At 41.5% G+C, this 27339-nt stretch overlaps 1 protein-coding gene across 2 annotated transcripts in view; it reads right to left on the bottom strand.

Moving 5' to 3' along the window:
• SVIL (supervillin) overlaps window positions 1-26659 on the bottom strand; it is a 232971-nt gene extending 206312 nt beyond the window's left edge. Inside the window, exon 1 of one of the 2 annotated variants that reach the window (XM_057498342.1) lies at window positions 26523-26659. The gene's annotated coding sequence lies outside the window, so the exon portion shown is untranslated. Of the gene's footprint in view, window positions 1-25541; window positions 25675-26522 lie in introns of those variants that run through there. The other variant, XM_057498343.1, reaches the window with a different exon arrangement.
• Window positions 26660-27339: the final 680 nt, after the last annotated feature.

Below are 27339 nucleotides of genomic sequence, written 5' to 3'. Positions count from 1 at the left end.
AAAGATTACAACCTGAAAGCACAGAAAAGAGCTAATGGAATTTAGAAATGCAATCACCAAATAAAAAGTTCAGTAGAAAAGGTAGAAGATAAAGTTATGGAAATCTCTCAGAACAAGAGCAAAGGACAAAGACATGAAAAAATAAAGATAAAAAGACAGAGGACTAATCCAGGAAGCCCCTAATATTTGACTAGATAGGAGTTCTAAAGACCACAGAAAAGTGAGGTAAAAAGGTCAAATTATCAGAGAAATAATACAAGAAAACATTCCAGAGTTAAAGAGAGAAGAGATGAGTCTTCAGAATTCAAGACTTTGCCAGTTATCACTGTGTTGCTGTGCAGCTGCCAATCACACCAGCTAAGCTCTCAGGATGCCAGAGGGATAGTCAGATGAAGGGGCCTCTCTGCCCAGCTTGCTCCTGCTGGCAGCATGTGGAATGCCCTGGGCACGCACCCAAGGGGGCTTCCTGACAAGTTTCGTCAGGACCTCAGCTGGCAGCATCCTACCTGGGCCTGCATGCAACAGCTCAGCCAACCACTGGGCCTAGTGGGCCACAGGGCTGTGCCCTCATCATGGGATCTGCATTTTTGCAGGTCGGCAAAAGACAGTTACTTCCAAATGTGCCTCTAGAGCTGGCAGCTGCTTCCTGTGTCTGCCATGCCATATTCTTCATGGTTGTCTTTTCCCTTTAGTAGTTAATCCCCTGCCGACTCCTTAGCCACTAATCCCCTGCTACTAATTAATAATTTGTTACAGTTATCCTGTCCAAATTCCTGTGTGATTTTTCTCCTGAATAGAGGCTGATACACCCCCGACTGCCAAACACAATAAATGAGGAAAGACACACCCAGACACGTCACTATGAAACCACAGAATATTGAGTAATGAAGAGAAAGAGAAACTCTAGAGGCTTTCAGAAACTAAAAAAAAAAGAGTGCATTAAAATATTTCTTAAAAAATCAGATCAGATGTTCATTGGCTTGCAACCTATGGACAAAGCAAAGAAAATACTGCCATTTAGAGAGGGCAAATGTTGTCAACCTCAAAACCTAAAAGCAATGAACTTTTACTTTCATAGAAGTAAACTTTGACTTTAATCACTAAGAAAAGCTGAATGAGGGACAAACAGAAAAGAGGCAGACAGAAGAGTAGTGCAGCTTAATCCCCTCATCTCATAAAGTCTGGCATTTGAGGTAAAAGGTGGGAAGTATATGGAACAAGATAGAGGTTTAAGAGTATTAAAATTGCAGTGGGAATTCATATAGTGATAAAATTAAGAAGTTGTATGTGTCTGGGGGGAGGGACTTCACCTATAATAGCAGAGACTCAACAGATAAAATTTAAAGCAGATACATCAAAACCAGCTGAGTACATACAATATTAGAGTTACAGAAGCAAGAACCATGGAAAGAATTACCAGGGGCTATTAAAAATGTGTTACCTCTGGAGAATAAGACTCTTGATTTATTATCAGTGCTTCTCTACCATCTGACTTTTTTCAACCATGCTCATGAATCATTTTGATGTTTAGAAAATAATCACTTATTGCATGAGTTGACAAACTTTCTGTAAATAAACAGATGGTAATTTTACACATTTCAGGCACTGTGGTCACATGGGTCTCTGGCAGTTACACAACTCTGCCTGTAGTGAAAACAGGTAATCTGTAAACCAATGGGTGTAACTGTATTCTAATAAAACTTGTATCTACACAAACAGGTGGAAAGCTGGACTTGGCCTTCAGGTTCTAATTTGCAGACCCCTGATCTAGTTCAGTGTTCCCCAAACTATGTACAGGATACCCCAATATATTTAAGGATATTCCTCCATGAAAAGGGGAGAGGTTCCATGTGTAGAGTTGAGAAAATGCTAAGTTAAACAAGGCTAAGCAGACCTCTTTCCTCCAGGACTTCAGTCTAACATGCTTATGAGCTTTGATTACCCTTTATGGAAATAAAATAAGAGTATAATGTTGTGCCCAAAGTCACGAATCCCAGAAGACCACCAAGGAGCCAACACTGATGCAAAAGCAAAGAGCCTTTATTCCAGCTAGCTTGAGCTCAATCTCTCATCTACACCAACGCAGTGGCAAGATGCCAGACAAAGAGAGCGCGTTTCCCCCAGAACAAAGGTTTTATGGGTTTCCAGGGCGGTTTGGGGGGGTGATGGCCATAGCCCTGGCTGATTGGCTGGGCCTGGGGGTAGTTGGGGGGTGATGAGTCATGGCTTTGGTCAATTGGCGGGGTCTGGGGGTAGTTGGGGGGGTGATGGGTCATGGCTTTGATCAGTTGGCAGGGTCCAGGTGTGGTGGATGTTCTTGCTGACTGGAGGAGTGAGACTAAGCTCCGATTGGCTGAAATAGGATCCGGGAGCTTGCCCTTTCATATACAACATTTCACCAATTTGCCTGAATAGAGTGGAAAAGCATCACAGGCCATGAAGTGTTCTGTGGAACAGTTTGGACAATGGTGTCATAATCAAATTCCTACCCTGTAAAGACAAATAAATAAGATTCAGCATGTGGCATGTTACTTGCTCAAGGCAATGTGGCTAGATGGTGTCATAACAGACTAGAAGCCAGCTGGCACAATGTGCTTGCCACCACTCCACAGGGATGTTTATTCAGATGCCTATAGGATCAACCAGAGCAAAGTAATAGCATCTCTACCCTGAGTGACTTTAGAGGATACACTTAGAAACAATGTAACTACGTTTAAGTAACAATTCTTAAACCTCAAAAATTAAATATGATGGGGTTAGAGTTTCCTTTCTTTAGATAAATCATGAAGTGAGATGAAGTGATTATATGATTAGACTCCTTCCTTTACTGTGACTCTGTTCACTCATCTCTAATATAAGGGAGGAAAGCAGAAAAAAATAGAAAATAAGGAAGAACAAAATAATCATTTTTCTCAATTTTATGATTCCAGAGCATATAATTCAGTAGTGCTAAGCATATTTCATATTTTATGGCATATGAGTGACAAGTAACTGTTAAACTCTATCTGAAGAGCATACAGCAATGTACAAAGCTCAGCTATGTGTTTGGGACATAAAAGAAAGCTGAGGAGGATCAGGGGAAAAGCCCCCCCCCCCAAAAAAAGCCTTAGGAAATCTAAAATCTAAATAAACATCCCTAATTTCATGTGAAGATAGTACTAAAATATGAAACAAAGCAACATAATCCCAAACACAGAAATGTTCAGATTATAAACTAAAACAAAAGGCAGGGAGGAAATACAGGGTTTAACCAGGTGGCCCAGGCAAAGTAGAATTAAACAGAACTAAGTAAACCCACTTTGAAAACAGCATCCTGGTTCATAAGGTGGTTTCTGAATTTTAGAATGCCTTACAATACCATTTCCCTTTATTTCACATATCAACCACTGAATTTTCTTCATTTTTTTCAGCTGTACTTTTATTTTTTAATTTTTTGGACTATGATTATTAACAGAGATGATGCTCTGCAAACATGTTTAGCCAACTTAGCTAAGGCACAGGTTTCCCCTAATACCATCGTTAATGTTGTGAAATGAAACCTGCTTCTCTCAGAAACATGCAAATACTACCTCTGCTGACAGAACTCCCATCCAACTAAGTCCAGGTCAGATTGCCCCAGAAGTCATTGGTTAACAGCCCATGGGAAGAGGAAGAGCAGCTGCATTTGACCTACAAACCTAGCCTTGGCCCTATCCCAATAAGACAACCCACAAACAGTCCCTGAGGTCAGAACTTCCCCCACAAAGACTTGTCCTAATGGCCTTGCATAGTGGGAAGTTGTCCAACCCTTGAGGCACTGTCATCAGATACTTTGGAGACCACTAATCATACAAGACTTCCTTTGCTATGCTCCCAAAATTCTGGGTGCTAAGGGACCAGACAAGGAGGAAGCAGCTGCAGGGCAAGCAAAGTGAGAACTCTCCTAGGTGTTAATAACAGATTACATCTAGATTTACAAACAAACACTTGTCCTGCCCTGTCCAGCACAAGAACCACAGGCCATACAAGGCTACTTGTGGCAAATTCAACATAGGAACTCAACGTTAAATTTTAAATGATTTTCTTTTTAAAAACTGAAGCAGTGCCAAATATTTTTCCATTAAACATAAATGTACTGCTTTGGTAGAACTTCACTTCACTTTAAATGTTAAATTGCTTAAGATAGTATTTATTGGTATATTGCAGTACATGAGTCTACCCCTAAACATATCACTGATGTTGAACTTGGTGTAAGCATAAATTACAGTGATAATTATGTAACTCATAACTGGTAATTGAAATACAGTCGACTCTGTATGCTAGGGGGTCAACACAAGGGTTAGGGGTGCCATCCCTTGCAGTCAAAAATCCATGCATAATTTTGATTCCCAGGAAACTTAACTACTAGTAGCCTGTTGTTGACCAGAAACCTTACCAAAACATAAATAGTTAACTAACACATATTTTGTATGTTATATGTATTATATACTATATTCTTATAATAAAGAATGCTAGGGAAAATAAAATTTTTTTCAAATTGTTATAAATTTCCAAAAAATTTTACAATATAGTTTTGAAAAATATATAAGTGGGCCCGCACAGTTCAAACCCATACTGTTTAAAGGTCAACTCTACTTGATTTAATTATGTAATTAAATTATTTTTTAGTTTATAAAATAAATATGTTCAAATTTTCTAATTTAAAACAAGGTCATAGTACTGATAAAAAATCAAGGAAATATACAAAAGCTAGTACTATCAGAACAGTAAAATAAAAATGGGAATAGAAGAAATTAAAAACGTCATCATCAATGAGGATTACAATTTGCTATGGCAGAGCAACATGAAAAAGACAATATTAACAGACTATTAGTAAAACAGAAAATATTAACAGCCTATTTCAGTAGAGACATAGTGGATTTGATGTTAAATTTCCTTTCAACAGTCAAAAAGGAATCAATGAAATTAGTTTCTGAAATCAGAATTGAATGGTCAAAAAAAGTTTTAATAAGTTGTAACAAAATCTGAACCAGTTCCATTAATTTGAATGGCAAATATTAAAGGAAAATGGTTTTTGAAATTGACTCAGTTACTGGAAAACTTTTGTATGTTTGGAACTTGGTTATATAAATCTTTCTCAACTCTAATTTTTATGAAATCTAAATACAGACCAAGTATTTCAGATGAAAATAAAGTGTCTGAAGTTAGATTTGTTATAACTCTTACACTCCAGATCTCAGGACTTAGTACAACACAAATGTCTCATTAATATTTTTGTATTGATTACATGTTGAAATGATAACATTTGGGACAGACTGAGTTAAATACGTAATTAAAATTAATTGCACCCATTGCTTTTAAATTTTTTCAATGTAACTACTAGAAAATTAAAATTATATATGTAGCTTATATTTCTATTGACTCATTAGAGACTCTGGCTATTAAAAAGAGTCTTTTATCAGAAGTATTAATATCATCTGAATGTTTCTTTGAAATGCAGACTCTCAGGCCCCAGCCAAAATCTACTGAATAGAATCTGAATTTTATTAAAAATCCCAGGCTTGGCCAAGATGAAGTAATAGGAAACAGATTTATGCTTTTGCCTGAAACAATAAAAAGAAAAAAAAAAAAGAAAAAGAAGGAAAGAAAAGAAAGCAGACAAAATATATGAAAACATGGTTTTCAGAAGACAGGACAGTAAATAAACTGAGTCTATACTGTCCCAGCTTATTGCCTGAAAAGATTTCCTGGCTAAAACACAGGGAGGAAAAACCCAGGAGGAGCCCAGAAGACACCCTGAGTTGAGTATACAGAATTGAGTCTGGGGAGACCAAAGCAGTTAGAGTTTGGAAGACGGAGAGAACTGCACAGAGAAAGAACTCCAGAGATCTTCAAAGAGTCACCCTTCAAAGAAGAGTACTCAGCTGAATACTGATCACTGCACATGTGTGAGCAAATTCTCTGTAGCTGGGGAGGAAATACCAGGAAGGATTATCAGTAACACGGGGCAAAGAACAGTAACATTTCCACCAGATAAATTGGAAAAACCTCATAATTCAAGGGCATTAGGTATTCAGGGATATCTTGCCTCTGTAGTGGGGGATAATTAGCCCTCGATTGAGCAGTGCTCCACTCCTACCTAACAAGACTTAAAAGCAATTCTCAAAAGAATCAACTGTCTCCAACTAATTTAGCTATGTCCCAAAATGAAGCTCAAGAGTATTTATAGAAATACAAAAATATCCAACAACCAAGAAGATAACATCACAGTATCTGGCATCCAGTCAAAAATTTCCAAGCATTGAAAGAAGCAGGAAAATCCAATCCATAATGAGGAGAAATGTCAATCAATTGAAATTGACCCAGAATTATGACAGACATTAGAATTAGCAGACAAGGATAGGTATTCAAGATTTATAAGTAGATACATGAATATATAAAAACACTAATCAAATTCCTAGAGATGAATTTCTGCAATGTGTGAGATGAAAAATACACTGGATAGAATTCATAGCAGACAAACAACACAGAAGAAAAAATTAATGAACTTGAAGGCATAGCAATAGACATGTTTTTTACCCAAAAGTGAAAACAAACAAAAACATTTTTTAAAAATGAACAGAGCATGAATGAGTGGTGGAGACAGATCAAACAGCCTAGCATATATGTAACTGGGGCCTTCAGAGGCAGGGGGAGGTACAGAAAATAACATTTGAAGAAATAATGTCTGAAAACATTCTAAACCTAATAAAAATATAAACCCAAAGAAACAAGGAACTCAACTAACCCCAAGCACAAGAAACATGAAAACACTGAAGCACATCATAATCAAATTGCTCAAAACCAGCAATAAAGAAAAAAAATATTAAAAGCAATCAGAGAAAAAGGATACATTGAAAAGGAACAGGAATAAGGATGACAAAACATTTTATGTCAAAAACAATGCAAATGACAAGACAGTGAAGCAACATCATTCAATAATTGAAAGTAATTGTCAATCTAGAATTCTATACCCAGCAAAACGTCCTTTGAAAATAAAGGCAAATAAGGACTTTATCAGACATATAAAAGTGGAAAGAACTCATCATTAGCAGTCCTGCTTAACAAGAAATGTTAAATCAAGTCCTTTAAAGCAGAAGGAAAATTATATCTGGTAGAAATACATATTATGAAGGAATGAAGAGCACCAGAAATGGCAATTTCTTAATAAATACATACTTTTTAAAAATTTAAATCTCTTTTGAAAGAGAAGTGACTTCTAAAACAAAAATAATCACAATTTATGTAGAGTTAATTACATATGCAAAAGTAAAATGTATGGCAACAATACAAAGACCAAGATGGAAGTACATTATAGTAAGGTTTCTATACTATATGTAAAGAGGTATAGAATCACTTAAGGGTAGACTGTGATCAGTTAAAGATGTATACTGTAAACCCTAAAGCAAACACCAAAATAACAAAGAGATATAGCCAATTAACCATCAAAGAGGAGAAAACTGAATCATTAAAAATCTTCAAATAATTCAAATGATGGCAGAAAACAGGCAAAGAGAATAAAGGGCAGGATAACCAGAAAATGGATATTGTCATATTGGAAAAATAAAAGGTCCAATTACATACTACTGCCTACAAGAAATGTACTTTAATGTAAAGACACAAATAGGTTAAAAATAAAAGGGCAGAAAAAGATATACCATGCTGATGCTAATCCAAAGAAAGCTGAAGTGTCCTCATTAATATCAGACAAAGGAGATTTTAGAGCAAAGAATATCATCTGGCATAAAGACCATCATTTCATAATGATGAAATGTCCAGTTCATCAAGAGGATGTAACAATCCTAAACATCTATAGTTACCTAACCAACCATTCTTTCAAATAAGTGAAGCAAAAACTGATTGAACCACAAGGAGAAAGACATTCAGAAGAATAGTAACATATTTCAATACTGCTCTCTCAATATTTAATAGAACAAATAGACATAAAATCAGTACACACATGAGAGATTTGAACAAGATCCCCAGGTGATCTGTATGCACATTAAAGTTTGAGAAGCATTGCTCTACCTACTTATAATGGGTAGACAGTCCATATCCTGGTCAACCTCTGGCAAAGTTTTATTTTGGTTTCTTACTGGTATCATCATAAGTAATGCTCATTTGTCTAGCTTCCAGTCTAACAAGGAGAATGTATTTTCATAGCTCTCATGAAAGCTTTCATAGCTTTCATGAAAGCTAAAATCATAGAATTTAGAAATAGTCAAGTTGACTCTAGACTTATTCATCTTACAGACCTGGGAATAACACCAGCCATACCACTTAGATTTAAACTTCTTGAGACTTAATGTACTCATCTACAGGATGACACTAAGGCTACTGTGAGGTAATACATAGACAATGCTCAGAATATAACCTAACACGGTTTACACACTCAATAAACATTAGTTCCTTTCCTACAAGAACCAGCTAGTCACTAGGACTACTCCTGGTGCAGATATTAGCTTTCTAGCAAATCTGCTTCAATAATCCCAGTAAGCACAGGAAAGGTCAATGTCTTCACCAGTGAAGTATGCCAGTATCTCTATTTTGATCACTGAAATCCTGAGACACCATTCAACTAGGCAATACTTTTCCTTCCAAACCTCAATAAGGAGCTTTATTTATGGTGGAAATTTATATGCTTCTCAAAGTCATGGCCTTATATCTCATAACAGATTAGCAGAGAAGGAAGTGAGACACCTTTATATCAAAGTTTTGTATTGTGACAAATGTATCAGAAATCACCATAACTATTTTAATTTTTTCTAAAATCCCACTGGAAAATCTCTCTCACTTGTTAGTGACTCAAAGTACGAGTGATAAAATCACAGGGCTAAGAGTCTGAAGACATGGGTTCCAGGCAAGACCCAGCTCCCTGCTTCCTGCATGATCTTCAGTAGAATGTTTTCTTTCTGAGCTTTTGTTGAGGCTTAATTTCTTTATAAAAGAACGATAAGACGACAAGCCCTGTTCCTCTATAGAGTTAAAAAAATTAAAATGGACTGAATATGAAACCTAAAGCATACACAAATGTAAGGTTTTATTATTTTGAATGATCATGGCCATTGGTTCCTCCCATTAATACAAAAGATCAAGAGGTAATTGGAGGAGGGGAATTGTCTGTTAAATATCAAGCTACTATTTTTCCTCCTTTTTAGATGTATGCTGACAATATCGTCCCAGCAACCATGAGTGTTAAAACTCATGAATTACCCAAATTACTGTTGAAAAGATTTCTCTGCAAATAACAAAGTAGTACAGTAACAAGAAAACACTTGAGTAATTTATTTAAGACTTTATCACAAAGCCCTAGAAGTTAAGAAATTTGAGATTAACACTGGCCCAAACTTTCTCCCAAAAACCTTACTAGAAATTTAAGAAAATAGCAACATTCCATCTCCATAAAGTCGTGAAAAGAAAAAGAGAGAAGATAAGAAAGGAGAAAGAAAAAGAAAGAGAGCAAGGTAAAAAGAAAGGAAACAGCGGCAGTGGCCTTCAGAGGAGGCAACATTAAGAAAACACCAACAATCAGGGCTTTCGCTGAGAGTTGAACACAGACCTGGGACAATCAATGTCTGTGGCAAAAAGCAGGAAAATATTGAATCCTATTCCCCAGACCCAACAGGGACCAAGGACACTGAAATTCCAACCCTAAAGTAATAGTTTTGTTCTTAAAGTTATTCTACGTGAGCATGAAGCTGCACGTCTGGAATCCCCAGTCACACATGTGGCCTTTAGTGTGACGTAACGACCATTTATTTATCAGCTCAGTGCACTGGAAAGTAAACATGACCTTAAAGTCAGAAGGTCCCAGTATAAATCTCAATCCTGTCATCCACTACACAAATGATTTTGCCCATTTGCCTCCATGAGTCTCAAAACTGCTCATCTGTGAAATGGGAATTACACTACGTACTTCACCTGGTGGTTGTGATGAAATGACACTGGATATGTGAAAGTGCCCAGCAGAGCGAGCTGCAAATAGACGTGCTCTTAAGTATCTATAAACTTAAATAAGCACCTCTTAAATTTTAATGACTATTCATGATGAGTAATTTTCATATACTTTAGCTCCAAATACCAGTATTCTGTGAGAAGGCATTACTCTTAGCAAGAGCTGTTTGTCCTACAAGACTATGAATCAGACTTCAGAGAAAAATAATAATAGGAAAAACTTTTTGAGAGAAAAAAATCTAGTTATACTGTGCAATTTCATCTTTTAAGTCGTCTCTACTGTCCTGTCTATACTGAAACTAAGAACTATTAAATCTGCAGGCATCCTCATATTTACTACACTCAGTGATGATAATTTGATAAGCCTAAAATCAACGGGGACAACGCTTCTGTAGCTCATCAACATTCCTTAACTGTGCCTAAAACTGAAAACCACGGGGAAACCATTTGAAAAATACAAGATGAAATAGAAAAGGCATTTTGGGGTAAATGTTAGTAATCCATGTGGATCTGGCAATCAAAGAGAATAAAGAGATGGGAGGAGAAAGCAATCTGGGTGATGATTATATACACAGAGCGCTTTTTAAAGCCAACTTGTAGCTGAAATGGGAAGTGATGGAAAAGAAAATATGTATTGGAAAGCATGGTTATGGGGCAGAGAAAACGTGAGTGGGTTTATAAATGTTAACAGATCTGCAGTAAGATAAAGGATAGTACTATTTGAACCTAGAACCAGTATCTGTACTCAAAATGAAAGGGAGTTTTCCACAATAAGTTTGCAGTTTCATCTGGGTTTTTAAGAAGCCTTGAGACTAGAGATGGAACTAATTTGTTCATTGAAAATAATTAAGTGCTTCTGCCGCCTGCTATAACTAACTTGTGTTTGCTTACAACACTGTGAGAACCAACTACAGAAAAAAATGCTCCACGTTGGAAGATTTTAGTGGTTTTTTTTTTTATGTGATGAGGTTTTTTACAAATACACAGATGTTGGGTTTACATAAATAATCAGCCAAAACATTTTTCTACCATATAATTTTCTTGTCAAGCATATATTTTTCTTTTTCCTGGAAACTCCATGTCAGAAGTACATGATGATGATGATGGTTTTTTAACAGATAATTGGATAATTCTGGGGTTAGGATGAAAAATACATACATAAAGCTTATTTAAAAGCCTTACACCAAATTCATTTTTAAGCTTGGGTGGAAAGAAGTTCTGGCTATACTGGAGCTTACTGTCTATCAATCTTTCTTAGCCTTATTCTTAGAGCTTTTTGCCTTCAAACCCAATGGACTAAAATCAAAATAAAATTAAAAAAAAAACAGGTTTACTTCCAAATTCTCAAAGCCTGGAATTTCCTCATTTCCACAGTTCAGGAACACAGGTCTATGTTTCTTACTTGCACCGCTATCAAGGGCCACACCTGAAACAGGACACACAGACATAGCCCTAAAGCAGACCATGCTTGCCCGACTTTCTTCTTCAGCCCTCAAGTAATTCATCCCAAAGGTCTCCCTTTGTCCTCACAGACATTCTTGGGAAGAAGGCAGGATCCACCCTCCCTTCCCAGCTGCTGCCTTCCTTCAAGTGTGATAGATATTCTCTACCTGCCAGCCAGTATTCTTCATCACAACGGGGTTTTATCAGAAACAGACTTGTAATCGTTAAAAGGCAGAAAAGGGGAGATAAGAGCAAGGCAGCCTACACTGTTGGGTGTTCACACAAGAGTCCTGAGAGCCTGATAGGCCATCATCAGGAAGTTTCTTTCCCTTGAACAGGCCTGACCCAGAACCACTTTCCACACCAAAACAGTTGAGATTAGCAGGGTGGAAACCAGAGGCTTCTGGCTGGGAGGTCCAGCACCAAGAAAGGAGGAATGCACTGTGGAGTATGGTCCTTCCTGGATGACAATAAGCCTGGCAGTCAGTTTCTGCAAAGCTTGTCAGTGGGAAAAGAAAGCCTCTTTAGAAAGACAGTTAGCAAAACATGGAATACAAAGGACGCTCTGAGAAAATGCATAATCCCGGACTCAGTTACCGTCTAGACCAGATCCCCATGGCATATCCTCTCTATGACAAGAAGGGGAGTCCGGACTGCCCATCCTCTATGCAGATTGGCTCTCCGGCCTGCTTCTTCCTTCACTACGGACAGTGATGGAGAGGAATGGGGAAAGAGAAGGAAACTAGGAAGACACTGAAACCTCTTCTCATTTGTTGCATAAGTTTTAGGGCTTTGGATCTGAGTTCAAATCCTGGCTCTACTAATTTTCTTACTGCATGTGTGGTACCTAACCTACCAAAGCTTCCACTTATAAGATCGTGCTGATTTAAAGAGGTACAGTACACCAAGCTGTTGGCACAGGCTGGCACATGGCACACAGTCAATCCACAATGCTACCATCAGCAACCCCCTCACCTCATCCTGTCTTCATTACACCTGCAATGTGCTTCTGTCTCAACACCTATGACACTTGCCTATGCATTTGTGCTTACAAACGTATCTCTAGTTTATGAACTCCATGAGGACAGGATTCACTCTGTAGTCTCAATATTAACTGTGCACATGTGCACATGCATGCTTGCACACTCACCCCCCCCATAGAGTTAATAAATGTTTGAACAAATGAGTGAATGAATAATTCACATTAGTTTGATTAATTTTTTATTTCTACGTACACTTGACCCTTAAACAACTCAAGGGTTAGGAGCACTGACTCCACACACACAGTTGAAAATCCACATACACCTTCTGACTCTCCCAAAGCTTAACTAATAGCCTACTACAGACTGGAAGCCTCATCAGTTTACACATATTGTATTTGGTATATATTGTATTCTTAGAGGAATCTAGAGAAAAGAAAATGTTTCTTTCAAATTGTTGTAAATCTCCAAAAAGATATCCAATATTTTACTTGAAAAAATAATCCTTGTACAAGTGGATCTGTGCAGCTCACTCATGTTGTTCAAGAATCAACTGTAACTCCAATTTTAAAAACCTTTCTCCATACGTTGTCTAAGTTAGCTGAACCTGTTGACCACATCAAGATTCGGGTGCAACATCAAACAAAGACCATTGGTGAAACTACGATTCCTTGGTCCAGGTGAGCTACTGTCTCTACTAACCTAAGCTCCCATCCCAGTGCTATAAACAGACTCCCATCTGCTGGGGCAAGCAAGCCACGCTCCATTGTAATTGAGAAGTTCCAGAACCAAACTCTATTTCTGCACAGGTAACCATCCTTTCCTTTTTTTCAGAACTTTAAAAAAGGAGAGCAAAGAGAAATATAAATGAAGTAGCTAGCACACACACACAAAAACATTCAGAGAAAGAGTGATTGATGTTTGTGCAGTGAGCCCATACCAGGCAGAGGACTCGAGGGCTCACGGCACACAGCTAGGTGGGAGTCAACACCAGCCATGAAGTTTCCCTGCAGCTCTGGCCCACAGCAGGGGAGAAGATCCTTTCCTGCTGCTGCCCAACAGCCAACCTGGTCCACTTCTGACCCTAAGGATACCCCTCTGTGTTTATAGCTCTGGAGAGAATAATAAAGATCCCTAAATCAAGGATCTCCTCAGTCCTACTCTCTAGTATTTTTTTTTTTGAGAGGGCATCTCTCATATTTATTGATCAAATGGTTGTTAACAACAATAAAATTCTGTATAGGGGAGTCAATACTCAATGCACAATCATTAATCCACCCCAAGCCTAATTCTCGTCAGTCTCCAATCTTCTGAAGTATAACAAACAAGTTCTTACATGGTGAACAAATTCTTACATAGTGAATATGTTCTTACATGGTGAACAGTACAAGGGCAGTCATCACAGAAACTTTCGGTTTTGATCACGCATTATGAACTGTAAACAATCAGGTCAAATATGAATATTCGTTTGATTTTTATACTTGATTTATATGTGGATCCCACATTTCTCCCTTATTATTATTATTATTATTTTTTTAAATAAAATGCTGAAGTGGTAGGTAGATGTGAGATAAAGGTAGAAAACTTAGTTTAGTGTTGTAAGAGAGCAAATGTAGATGATCAAGTGTGTGCCTGTAGACTATGTGTTAATCCAAGCTAGACAAGGGCAATAAAACATCCACGGATGCATAAGATTTCTCTCAAAACAGGGGGGGTGAGAGGTTCTAAGCCTCACCTCTGTTGATCCCCAATTTCTCACCCGATGGCCCCTCTGCGACTGTGCCTGTCTTAGGTTGTTCCTCCCTTGAGGAATCTTACCCGTCTCTGGCTAACCAGTCATCTTCCAGGGCCATACAGGGAAATGTAAAGTTGGTAAGTGAGAGAGAAGCAATATTGTTTGAAAAGGTTAGCTTTTTACTTCTTTGCATATTTATGCCCTGTGGCTTCTATGCCCAGTATTTGTCTTGAGGTGTCTTTACCACTTGGAGGAATTATGATACTCGGTAAATTCGATATGAGGCATGAATCCTATTTAAGGGTTGTAATTAGGAAGGAAGAAGAAAAGCTATAGAGGTAGCAGATGGAAGAAAATATGGGAAGATTGATTATTTCTTTGACACATCTTCTTGTAGAGTAACTTAAGCATGTATAGGTTTTAAACTACTAATTAAATTGCGCACACACATTAACATAATAGGAATACAGCTACATAACCAAAGCAGATCTATAATTACCAGCCATCTCCAGTGAAGCCAAGAAAACCAGTTAGGCACCCTAGGCATTTGTGAAAATTTGTCTATGATATGATGGATATTATCCAACTGTACTTGAACAGTCTGAGAGAAATCAGACAAATTAAAACAGCCCATTCCTGGGAACTGTCCATATCCCATATGTTCTTTTAACAGTAGATAGTCTGTAGTTGTAAGATTTTGGAGCGCTACAACTTGCACTTCTCCTAATTCTTGGTTGAGTTCCAACAGTGTAGATTCAGTCAAATTTGTTGTTTTACTGTATGCACAGGCCAGCTTAGATATCTTCTTCTTCATTCCAATGGCAAGTCCAGGAACCAGTGGGATGACTGCAGCTACAGCTGTAGCAGTGCGTGGATCTTTGTTGAGGTTTTTTGATGATCATCTTCTGGCATGACTCTTCCAGAAAGTGCTGATGTTGGAAGTTCTTCTTCATATCATATCTTAGTTCATTTTCTGGGTAGCCAAATTAGGCTTTGATCCTCTGTATAAACACAAGCAGACCCTTTGCCCACACTTTGATATGCCCTTTATACCATTGTGTAGAACTCATTGGAGGTCAGCACACAGGAACTGCTTTTTTTTTTAAGAGAAAGGAATATTATCAGAAAAGTGTACCTCCATAGCCAATCATCTGACACCCTTTAAGTGATCAAAATTAAGGATATTTAAAGTATGCATTAATCATTGATTTACAGTTAGTTTTATCCTATCATGGAGTAATCCCCCTTTTCTTTCTTTTTGTTTTTTTTGTTATCTTTAATCTACACTTACATGAAGAATATTATGTTTACTAGGCTCTCCCCTATACCAGGTCCCCACTATAAACCCCTTTACAGTCACTGTCCATCAGCATAGCTAAATGTTGTAGAATCACTACTTGTCTTCTCTGTGTTGTACAGCCCTCCCCTTTCTCCCCCCCCATTATGCATGCTGATCTTAATACCCCCTTCTTCCTCCCCCCCCTTATCCCTCCCTACCCACCTATCCTCCCCAGTCCCTTTCCCTTTGGTACCTGTTAGTCCATTCTCGGGTTCTGTGATTCCGCTGCTGTTTTGTTCCTTCAGTTTTTCCTTTGTTCTTATACTCCACAGATGAGTGAAATCATTTGGTATTTCTCTTTCTCCGCTTGGCTTATTTCACTGAGCATAATACCCTCCAGCTCCATCCATGTTGCTGCAAATGGTAGGATTTGCCCTCTTCTTATGGCTGAGTAGTATTCTATTGTGTATATGTACCACATCTTCTTTATCCATTCATCTACCGATGGACATTTAGGTTGTTTCCAATTCTTGGCTATTGTAAATAGTGCTGCGATAAACATAGGGGTGCATCTGTCTTTCTCAAACTTGATTGCTGTGTTCTTAGGGTAAATTCCTAGGAGTGGAATTCCTGGGTCAAATGGTACGTCTGTTTTGAGCATTTTGATGAACCTCCATACTGCTTTCCACAATGGTTGAACTAGTTTACATTCCCACCAGCAGTGTAGAAGGGTTCCCCTTTCTCCACAGCCTCGCCAACATTTGTTGTTTGTCTTTTGGATGGCAGCCATCCTTACTGGTGTGAGGTGATACCTCATTGTAGTTTTAATTTGCATTTCTCTGATAATCAGCAATGTGGAGCATCTTTTCATGTGTCTGTTGGCCATCAGTATTTCTTTTTTGGAGAACTGTCTGTTCAGTTCCTCTGCCCATTATTTAATTGGATTATTTGATTTTTGTTTGTTGAGGCATGTGAGCTCTTTATATATTTTGGACGTCAAGCCTTTATCGGATCTGTCATTTACAAATATATTTTCCCATACTGTAGGGTTCCTTTTTGTTCTATTGATGGTGTCTTTTGCTGTACAGAAGCTTTTCAGCTTAATATAGTCCCACTTGTTCATTTCTGCTGTTGCTTTCCTTGCCCGGGGAGATATGTTCAAGAAGAGGTCACTCATGTTTATGTCTAAGAGGTTTTTGCCTATGTTTTTTTCCAAGAGTTTAATGGTTTCATGACTTACATTCAGGTCTTTGATCCATTTTGAATTTACTTTTGTATATGGGGTTAGACAATGGTCCAGTTTCATTCTCCTACATGTAGCTGTCCAGTTTTGCCCGCACCATCTGTTGAAGAGACTGTCATTTCGCCATTGTATGTCCATGGCTCCTTTATCAAATATTAATTGACCATATATGTTTGAGTTAATGTCTGGAGTCTCTAGTATGTTCCACTGGTCTGTGGCTCTGTTCTTGTGCCAGTACCAAATTGTCTTGATTACTATGGCTTTATAGTAGAGCTTGAAGTTGGGGAGTGAGATCCCCCCTATTTTATTCTTCTTTCTCAGGATTGCTTTAGCTATTCGGGGTCTTTGGTGTTTCCATATGAATTTTTGAATTATTTGTTCCAGTACATTGAAGAATGTTGCTGGTAATTTGATAGGGATTGCATCAAATCTGTATATTGCTTTGGGCAGGATGGCCATTTTGATGATATTAATTCTTCCTAGCCACAAGCATGGGATGAGTTTCCATTTGTTAGTGTCCCCTTTAAATTCTCTTTAGAGTGACTTGTAGTTTTCAGAGTATAGGTCATTCACTTCTTTGGTTAGATTTAGTCCTCGGTATTTTATTCTTTTCAATGCAGTTGTGAATGGAATTGTTTTCCTGATTTCTCTTTCTATTGGTTCATTTTTATCTAGTATATTTTTATGGACACAGGATCACTGCTAGGAAATAGCCCTGATGAGCTTCTAGAACAAAAGGCCCCAGCTCATGCTTAATATGACCAATTGCTCAGGACTCACACACAATCCAGACTGGCCACAGAGCACAAACTGCCTTCCAAGATCTGTCAGAAATACAACTTAAAAAAAGAAAAAAGGAAAGAAAAGCAAACATTACTTCTGCTCAGTATTTGTATGATGTCCATTTGCAAGGGAAAAGTTATCCAAAAACAAGCCTGTGTCTCAGTTACTTTCAAGGTACTGCCATGTGAAAGGCAAGCCAAAATAAATTCCAAACTGTTTTCCCCAAAGTTCAAGGCTCTGGAATGCCCTGACCTGACCAGTTTCAAAATGGGTGTTTCCAAGTTTCAAGTACAAAGAACCATATTTTAAAAGCAGTTTCCTCTACATAAAAAAAGAGAGTTTTTAATGTAATTATTATGCCCCACACAGGTGACAGTTAAGCAGGATTGGCTCAGGACAAAGGCAGAGGGTCTCCAAGTTGCTGAGAAGAACAAATAAGGGAGAAAGAATCTACTTCTCAAGAAGCACGGTCGAAAAAGTGGGTAGAAGAATTGTATATTCCAAAGGTGTTTACAGAGTAAATCTGAAAATTTCTCACCACACACAAAAAAGTCTGTAACTATATATGGTGATGGATGTTAACTGGACTTACTATGATCATTTTGAAATGTTATACAAATACCGAATCGTTATGCTGTACATCTGAAACTATACAATTATATCTTAATAAAAAAATTAAAGAGGCTTAAAAAAAAAACACATGGGGCCGAGGGAGAAAGGAAAGGAAAAGAGATAGAAAGCAGGGAAGCCCCAGCAGAAACAAAGCCTCTGTGGCAATGCTGTGGAAGTGCAGATACAGATACAAGGGGGCATGAGCGCAGGGCAGGAGCTCCGCGGCCTCAGTAGCATCTGCCCGGGGGAAAGCTGACAGAAGTCCTCAGAAAGCCTAGTAAGGGGGAAAACTTACTCCACATCACTGGAACAGGCTGGATGGCGAGGAAAGCAATTAAACACCAATGACAAATGGAGATAATGGCTTCCAGGGCAAATGTCCCCAGGACACTTGAAACCGAGGACTGCCAGGAGGTTGCTGGGCAGCTGCAGCAGACCAGGAGCAGGAGGGGCAGCAGGTCCAAGATAACAAGGGTCTGGAATGAGGCGAAAGCTCCCAAAGTTTGGGGGCTGCAGCAGCGGCTATTAGGGTGTGTATGGGGACAATATTAGAGAAGTCCTGAGCAAAGGAGGGACCCTGGGGCTGCACCCACAAAGCTCATCGCCTTCGTTCTCCTACAGGGAAATGGCTGTTGTTCACAACCTCTAAGGAGCACAGTGCTGAGGGACAACATGGTCACCATTATCAAGGGGCACTGGCTCATTTTCCAAGAGTCCCCCTGTGGAAAAGACAAGACAGGTTAACTTCGACCAACAGCTCTATCTGACATCATCAAGAATTGGGGAGCACTCCAAACCATTAAACAGGAATAAGCACTTGAACACAGTAAACATGAAGTCATGCCCATGGGACAATAAGTCCAATAGTTGAGTTGGGCCTCTCTATGTGTGCATATGTGCCTGTGACAGGGAGGAGGAATGCGTGTGTTACAAAGCTGGCAACTGCCCTTGAGAACCAAGACTTAAAAACACAATGTGCAAAGAAACATAATATGGAAGAGTTGCCCCAGCGAAAGAACCCAGTAAAAACCCCAGTGAGGACCGCATAGTTGGGACACACACGATGAAGTCCCAACTTCAGGTGACTCAATGTCCAGCTTTGTATAAATCTGTCACTCCAAGACTCAGCCAATGAGAGCACCAAGTTTTGTATCAGGTTTTCATTCCAATCGTAGCCCAGGTAAGGCTCTCAAATGCCAAGCCTCAGTTTCCTCTTCTGTAAAACAAAGCACCCCGGCCACAGGCCTAAGAACTGAGCAGAGTTCTTGACAGCCTCAAATGGGAATGGCTGTAAAAACCACTGAAAGTGGAAACACTGTAAAAATCTAGCATTATTCATGAGCAAAACCGAAGGTTTCTGTGATGGCTGCCCTTGTACTGTTCACCATGTAAGAACTTATTCACTATGTAAGAATTTGTTCTCCATGTAAGAACTTGTTTGTTATGCCTCAGAAGATTGGAGACTGATGAAAATTAGGCTTGGGGTGGATTAATGATTGTGCATTGAGCACTGACTCCCCTATACAGAATTTTATTGTTGTTAACAACCATTTGATCAATAAATATGAGAGATGCCCTCACAAAAAAAAAAAGTATACACTTCCAATGGTAAAATAATAAGTAACCGGGATGTAATGAATATAGTCAAGATATTGTAACAGCTTGGTATGGTGATAGCTGGTACCTAGAATTGTCATGTATATAAATGTTGAATCACTATGTTGTACACCTGAAACTAATGTAATGTAATACTGTGTCAACTACCCTTCAATAAAAAATAATTATCTACAAAAAAAAAAAAACTAGCATTATAGTGCAAAATGTCTGAAGTAAAAGATAGGAAACTGTGTCAGTGGAGTGCAAAATGAGATTAATAAGCTTAGAATCATGAGTCTAACTCAGCAACTGAGTCACTAGAGGATGTGAAGCAACAACAGTTTCCAGTAAAAGAGCCCGTAAGAGTTAGATGAGATTCAGAGTCAGTTTTATACATGTCCAATTGATTATGGTTTATTTAATAACCACTTACAGAACAAAGAGATTGAAGCTGACTGAATCCCACTAAAGGACTGTAATTTATGCTGTAGCTACTCGTGTGCTTGTATCCACCTCTATTCTTGATTATCAGGAGGGGAAATGCTATAGAGGGCTGGGCAGGAGTCAGGGGACAGGGACTCAAGGCTTTCACCTTTTAGCACATGTCCTCAAAATGTGATAAACCTCTAATGCCTCTTCTGTCTTGTGGTATCCAGGCATTTATTGGCACATCTACCTGCTGCTGGCTTTGAGCCAACGTGATTATAACACTGACATGATTACACAACAGAAGATGCTGCCTCTACCACAGCCCTCACATTTGTTTGTTTATGTCTGTTGTTTCTGAACTGTAAACCTACCCAGGACTGGGCCCAAGCCCTTACTCATCTTTGTAGGGTTTCCAGGCCTGCTGCCTTGTAAACACTCAACGTAAGGTTTGCTGAATTAAACCAAAGAGCCAAATCATCTTGGATGAGTAACAACTTCTTGGAAACTCAGGTTTTCCCAAGGATAAGGTAAGGGGTCAAGACAAAGTGCCCTCCAGCTCTAACAAATGGTAAACAACCTCATCTTCAGAGGACAAAAAGGCCCTGTCTGACCACACACTCTAACTTTCACACATTTCACACAATAGAAAATTGTATATAATTCAACTTGATTCCTACAGCAATTAAAAAAAACACTTAATTTTAATACTAGACCATTCCTTTGTTAGTCAAAGAAATATGAAAGCAGTCTAGGTTTTAAGTATGAAAAACTACACATGTTGATTATCCTTAAAAATTTTGGGGAAAAATGTTAATTCTGACATTTTCTTTGAAACTTTCCCCCCTGAGACTATATCTGGAATAACAGTGACATACAGAAACAAACAAGACTATTTACAATGGCTATGCTGTAACAAAGGCATCTGGATTTTTACCTTCCTTGGTTACTGCACAAAAGCAGCAAATGTAAGTGCAGTTGCTCAGGCAGCTGGCCAGTTCTCTCCCATATGTGAAGAAGTTGTAGAACAGCTGGGGAATGCAGGCTGCTTTTGAGCAAGCTGCTATGTGATCCCAAATAACGCTGCCTGTTCATCTTCCGTACAATGGAAGCACCAGCCCAGCTCAGGTCTGGCGCATGCCCTGCAGCGGCTTCTTTCTTCCCAGTTGGAATGCAACAAGTGGCCACAAATGGAGCAAGCAACAAGCACAAGAGCCTGAACCTTGTTCCTAACCCTTTGCATTCTGTCACTTGTTTAGACACACAAGATCACTTTCCAGTGTGGGGGAAAACTGCATTTCGTTATATGTAAGTTACATTATATGTAACACCTACATAAATGCTTTAAGTGGCAAAGTATTTACATACTCAAGCCCTGTACTTAAGTCCTATGTAGTGTTTAATGACCTTGTAAGGCTTCTAGGGCTTCAGCCAACAGTTGATTGTTTGAAGAGATGCAAAAGCAAAAATCAAAAACTGCAAAATAGCAATGTTAAGAGGTCTTTCAAAAAACAACTTGACATAAACTAGTTCTCCCCTGGTAGCTGCTAAATTGAAAAGCATTCAAGTTTAACATGTGAAGTAGCTATACTGGTTGTTCACTACTTGGTCAACTGAAGCAAACTATACCTCTCATGTCACCTTCCAAAAGTTAGTTTAGCAATTTTCACAGAGTACGTAGTTTACCATATTTGAGCAATATTTCTGAAATGTTATCTCAAACTCTCCTCCCTCCTTTACCAACTTGGTGGCCCACCTTTATACAGGCTCCAGAAAATACTCGATTTTCCAAGGAAATGTTCCCTCTTACCAATATGTGGCCTGTGCAATTTTCACAGAAGCAGATATTTTTCTTTAGTGTTATAAATGGCTAGTGAATGAGCAAGGTGGATACTTGCTTCATTTTCTCCAGTTTGTTTGGTTTTGGGTTTTGTTTTAAGTCCTGTCATCTTGGCCGTTAGGATACTGGCTTCACGTTTAAAGGAAAGAGAAATGGCTAGAGGGCTGACCACAAAATTACACAGCTGTAAAACTAGGAGAAAAGCCCTACAGTTTCCAAGGCCCTTGTAAATTCCCTGGGCAACTAGACAAAGTTTTCCATCACTACCCAACCAACATCCCAAATGCTGAGAAGAAAGAGGAATCACTAGCAGCACTATTATTTATTGCAATTACAAACTACAGTATTAACTGAGAAGAAGAGTGAGCTCAAGGCAACTATTTTACCTCTTTGGATGAGGGAAGAAAGTAAGTCTGTTCTTAAACATCATAGGTATTAGCTAACAACATTTGTTGAGAAGTTACAGTGTGTTACATATACTCTGTGCTACTAAGTACCTTATATAGACTATCAAATTTAACCCTCATAGCTTCAAACCTTGTCTTAAAGGAGGACAACGAAGTTCAGAGAGGCTGAGCAATTTGCCCAATATCAAATAGCTAAAAATGGTGGAGGTGGCATTTGAAGCCTCCCATTCCCGACTTCAGAGGCTTGCCCTTAATCATCTTGCCACGCCGTCTCTACAACTGGCACCACATTAGGACATTCTGAGTCACAGACTATCATTCCAGAGTTTCCAATATCTTTCTTTAAGGCAATACATTTGAACTACATTCAAGACAATACTAACATGCTATATTATAAGCCTGAGCTCAATGATGCATAAAGGTATGTAGATGAAACCATGTTCTTTGATGCCTAAGAGGAACTTAGGAATTTTAACTCATCAAGCAATTAATTAAGGTTGGCCATAATTCCAGGGCAGACTTCACTTAATTTTAAGCACTTATTCAGCATGGTCACACTACTTAAACTGTCACTTCTTGCAACAGGGAAGGCAAACAGAGCTCCAGGCTGTGTGGAGTTCCTAACCCCAGGCCAAATCTGCCTACTGATACACCACATAAATCAAAGGACAGAGGGGTTAACATCCAAAATATATAAAGAGCTCACATGCCTCAAAATCCAAAAACAAATAACCCAATTAAAAAATGGGCAGAGGATCTGAACAGACACTTCTCCAAAGAAGAAATTCAGATGGCCAACAGGCACATGAAAAGATGCTCCGCATTGCTAATTATCAGGGAAATACAAATTAAAACCACAATGAGATATGACTTCACACCAGTTAGGATGGCCAACATCCAAAAGGCAAGAAACAACAAATGCTGGTGAGGATGCGGAGAAAGGGGGACCCTCCTACACTGTTGATGGGAACATAAATTAGTTCAACCATTGTGAAAAGCAATATGGAGGTTCCTCAAAAAACTAAAAATAGAAACACCATTTGACCCAGGAATTCCACTCCTAGGAATTTAGATGAAGAAAACAAGAGACCTGATTCAAAGAGACATATGCACCCCTGTGTTTATCATAGCACTATGTACAATAGCCAAGACATGGAAGCAACCTAAGTGTTCATCAGTAAATGGATAAGGAAGATGTGGTACACATACACAATGGAACATTATTCTACCATAAGAAGAAAACAAATCCTACCATTTGCAACAACATGGATGGAGCTAGAGGGTATTATGCTCAATGAAATAAGCCAACTGGAGAAATACAAGTGCCCAGTGATTTCACTCATTTGTGGACTATCAAAACAAAGCAAAACTGAAGGAACAAAACAGCAGCAGAGTCACAGACTCCAAGAAGGGACTAGGGGTTACCAAAGGTAAGGGGTCAGGGAGGATGGGTGGGAAGGGAGGGAGGGAGGGAAGTAGGGAGGGAGGGAGGAAGAAGGATTAAGGGGCATTAAATTAGCACTCACAATATAGGTAGGTCAGGGAGAAGGCAGTACAGCACAGAGAAGCAAGTGATGACTCTATATAGCACCTTACTATGCTGATGGACAGTGATTGCAATGGGGTGTGTGTGGGGACCTGATAATATGGGTCTATGTTGAAACCACAGTGTTGCTCATGTGAAACCGTCATAAGATTGTATATCAATGATACCTTAATTATCAATAAATAAATAAGTCAAAGGACAGCTATTTGTCTCTATTTGGAGCTGTCAGTTAATTCTAAGGGTTTCTGGGAGAAGCTTCAGTGGCCTTCATATACCTTAAAGTCTGAGTCTTTACTACTTAATCGCTGGCCCTACCAAAAGACAGCAAAATGTGGAACTTCAATCTAACCCTGGTGCCTAACACAATCAAACCCGGAGCCTGTAGTTACAGCATGCAGCCTGACTCCTCCCTCCGCAGTCCACAGACAACCTTCCAGTAACAGCCTTTGCCAAAGAAACTGCAGGAGCAAACAGTAGGCCGACTCTTGTCTTGTAAACCTCTGTGCCTCAGTTTCCTCATCTGTGAAACAGAAATGACCGCCTCCGAGGAGACTGTGAAGTTTAAAAAGATGACCACGATCCTTCCCAAGTATGTGTATAAGGTTCTCTTACACAAGAGTCACTTCATAAAATCCAGTCTGTCCTTCCTTCCGATAGAAAAAGGGAATGGAGACAGGTATGATAAGAAAGCAGGTGGACTCTATCCTTGATTACTGGGATATGATTTCACACCCAAGCAGAGCACCCTGGGTTACTCTCCAGAAGCGTCCAGCTCCTGTCCGGGTCCCAGGAACCTCTGGGGTGCGGGGAAGATGCCACCCCTACCATTTCAATGATGGTACTTGTGTATGTATATGCTGGGTTTGCCTGAAGTTATCACAAGCAGCTTTCTTAACTTCCTAAAGAAATCCTCTCCCCTTCAAAACCTGTAATGGCAATAAACTGTCAAAACTTCCTCAGAGCTGTGAAACCTACGCCAGAAGGGCTTAACCCCGCACCTGACCCAGATTGTGGCCTGGACTGGAGCCTCCAGGCTGCTAATTCAGTAATACAATTACCACCTTCTGGAGCGCCACTCAGGGTGCCGGGGAACTAAGCCACGCCCTTCCGGGAGCCCACAGACATCCACAATCTGCAGGCGGGCAGGCTGCGCGCGCGGCGCGGGGAGTTCAAACCCGCGCAGGCGCTACCAGGACACGACCACCCGAGGACGGGCACCAGCCGCTGCCGCTGCCGCCGTCGGGGTGGTAGAGGAGCCGAACGCACGCGTGCCCCTCCCCGGGCCGCCCCTTTTCCCGCCCCGCCTCCCCGCGTAACGGGCAGCCGCGCTAACTTCCCGAAACTCCGCAGAGGGAAATCCTGACCCAGCCCGCACCTCCCGGCGACGGAAGTGGGTGGGAGCGGTGGCCACGCGAGCCTTTGTTACTGGTCCGGGACCCCGCGGGCCGCCGGGAGCACCCCAACGCAGCGGCCCGGGAATCGGCGGTCCCCTCTCTGCCGGCCACTCCCAGGTCCCGTCGCCGCCCCCGACAGGACCTCCCCGACCCAGAGCGAAGCGGACCCCACCGCGGGCCGCGGATTAGGGCGCACAGCCGCGTGTCGCGGCGCCTGCTGGCCTCAGCCCACACTGCCGTTCCCTCCTCCTGGGCCACCGCGCGGAAGGGACCTTCCTCACCGACCTAAGCTTTCCCCAGACGTCCGGGTGTCAGACGAGCCGCTTCCTGCCGGACAGCGGCCCGGCAACCCCGACTTCTCACAGCGCCACAGCCAGTCCCCGCCTCCTTTCACAGAGCGAGATCGGGTCCCCTCCTCGGAATGATTCACTACGCTTCTTACCTGGAGGTTCTCACAAGTCCCCTCCCCTCCGCGGCACGCGCAGCTATCGGAAGCTGGCGCCCTCTGCTGGGCCACCCGGCGGGCGCACCCTAGGGACTGAGCGAGGGGCAGGGCAGAGAGAGTCGGGAACAAGAAGCTCAGGCGAACGTAGGGACCTCCGCGCCCCCCAATGCGGGTCACCCCCTTCCGGAGCAGCGTATCAAGACCGCACTGGGGCCAGATCCCGAGCAAAGAGGGCCACAGCTGTCCCTGCGCCCGGGACTACTTACTACGCGCCCCCGGACTCTCTCGATTGGCGGGCCAGCCCGGCCAGCCCTGCCCTGGGAGAGGTCCCTAGGAAACCGCCATAAATCGCGTATGCACGTCCCGTTTTAAAACACTGGAAAGCCAGTTTTACTGTGCGAAAACTAAGTTTGTGTCCTGTATCTCAGTAGCCCTCCTATGCCCAAATGAAAGGGACTGAGGCGAGGGCAGTGGCCTGTCACACACCCCCTGAGTCCTACGACAACGAAGAGGCTGGAGGGAGAGCTCTAATTACAGTCGCGGCCCCGGGATTGCGGGGGCTCTTGTGTCCCGGTCGAGCCCAAGCACGGCTTGGGGCTGGAGGCCCGAGAGGCGGGGCCGCTCACCAGGCCTGGAGGGGTAGTTGTCGGAACTACTCGCTATTTGGCCAAAGCAAACACACTTACAGCAGGTTGCCCTACCCGCCCCATATCCCGGTCGCGATTTGAACTTTGGAGGGTGACCAGGTGGAGGCGGCATAGGAAACCTAAGAACAAGGCCCCGCATCCACACTCGAACCCCAACTTCCCAACGCCACTCACCTCCCGGGCGCGCTCCTGCAGAGCGAGCCGCGCCGGCTGCCTTCGCCCACCTGCCGGGCCGGCCGCCTGCACAAAGTTAGCAGCGGCGACAAGGGTGGCGGTCCCTATGCAGCGGCGCTGGGCCTAAGGGCGCACGATAGCGGGGTTCTGGGTGGCAGCGGCACAGTCCCCACTCTTGTTTGCTCTCGGCGAGGGGCCCCTGGGAGTCAAACGGGCCCCCAGTCGCCGCAGCTGCCGGAGCAGAGCAAGTCGCCAGGCTGGCCCGGGCGAATCGGGCCCTTCCTTTCCCGAGTGCGAGCGCGCGAGTCCCGGCGCTGTAGGCGGGCGCCGGGTATTAATTGTAGGGCCCCCGGGTGTCGACCGCCGGGCGCTCTGAGTGGCTCGGACCGCGCGCCAGGCCGGCGGGGCCAGCGCGACCCACCCCCTCGGCGCGCGCCCGCCCGTCTCGCCCGGGGACGCGCGTCCGCGCCCGCGGCGCGCAGCTCCAGGGCCCCGGGGCTCGTCGCTGTCGCCCGGCTGCAAACGCTGGAGAAGCCCCGCGCGGGCGCTGCAAATTTCCAGCCCTTCTGGGAATCAAACCCGCCAACGTGCGAACGTTGTAGTTGGTGGCACTCTGGCCAGTTGTCAAGGAAACGGTCCTTGCCGGCTCACTCAGGACTGAAAAAGTCACGCAACCCTCCGAACTGTCCGCTTGACAGCGGGTCCTACCCCGTCTCCGTGGTTCTTGCAATTTAGACTTTAGCTAATCAGAATCCCCTTTGAGTAGTTAAAAGCCAAATCGCTGCCGCCTCTCCCTCGCCGTCCCGTTTCTGACTCT

Source organism: Manis pentadactyla, chromosome 3, assembly GCF_030020395.1.
Source record: "Manis pentadactyla isolate mManPen7 chromosome 3, mManPen7.hap1, whole genome shotgun sequence".
Taxonomy (NCBI): Eukaryota; Metazoa; Chordata; class Mammalia; order Pholidota; family Manidae; genus Manis; species Manis pentadactyla.
This window is presented reverse-complemented; position numbering and strand designations above follow the sequence as displayed.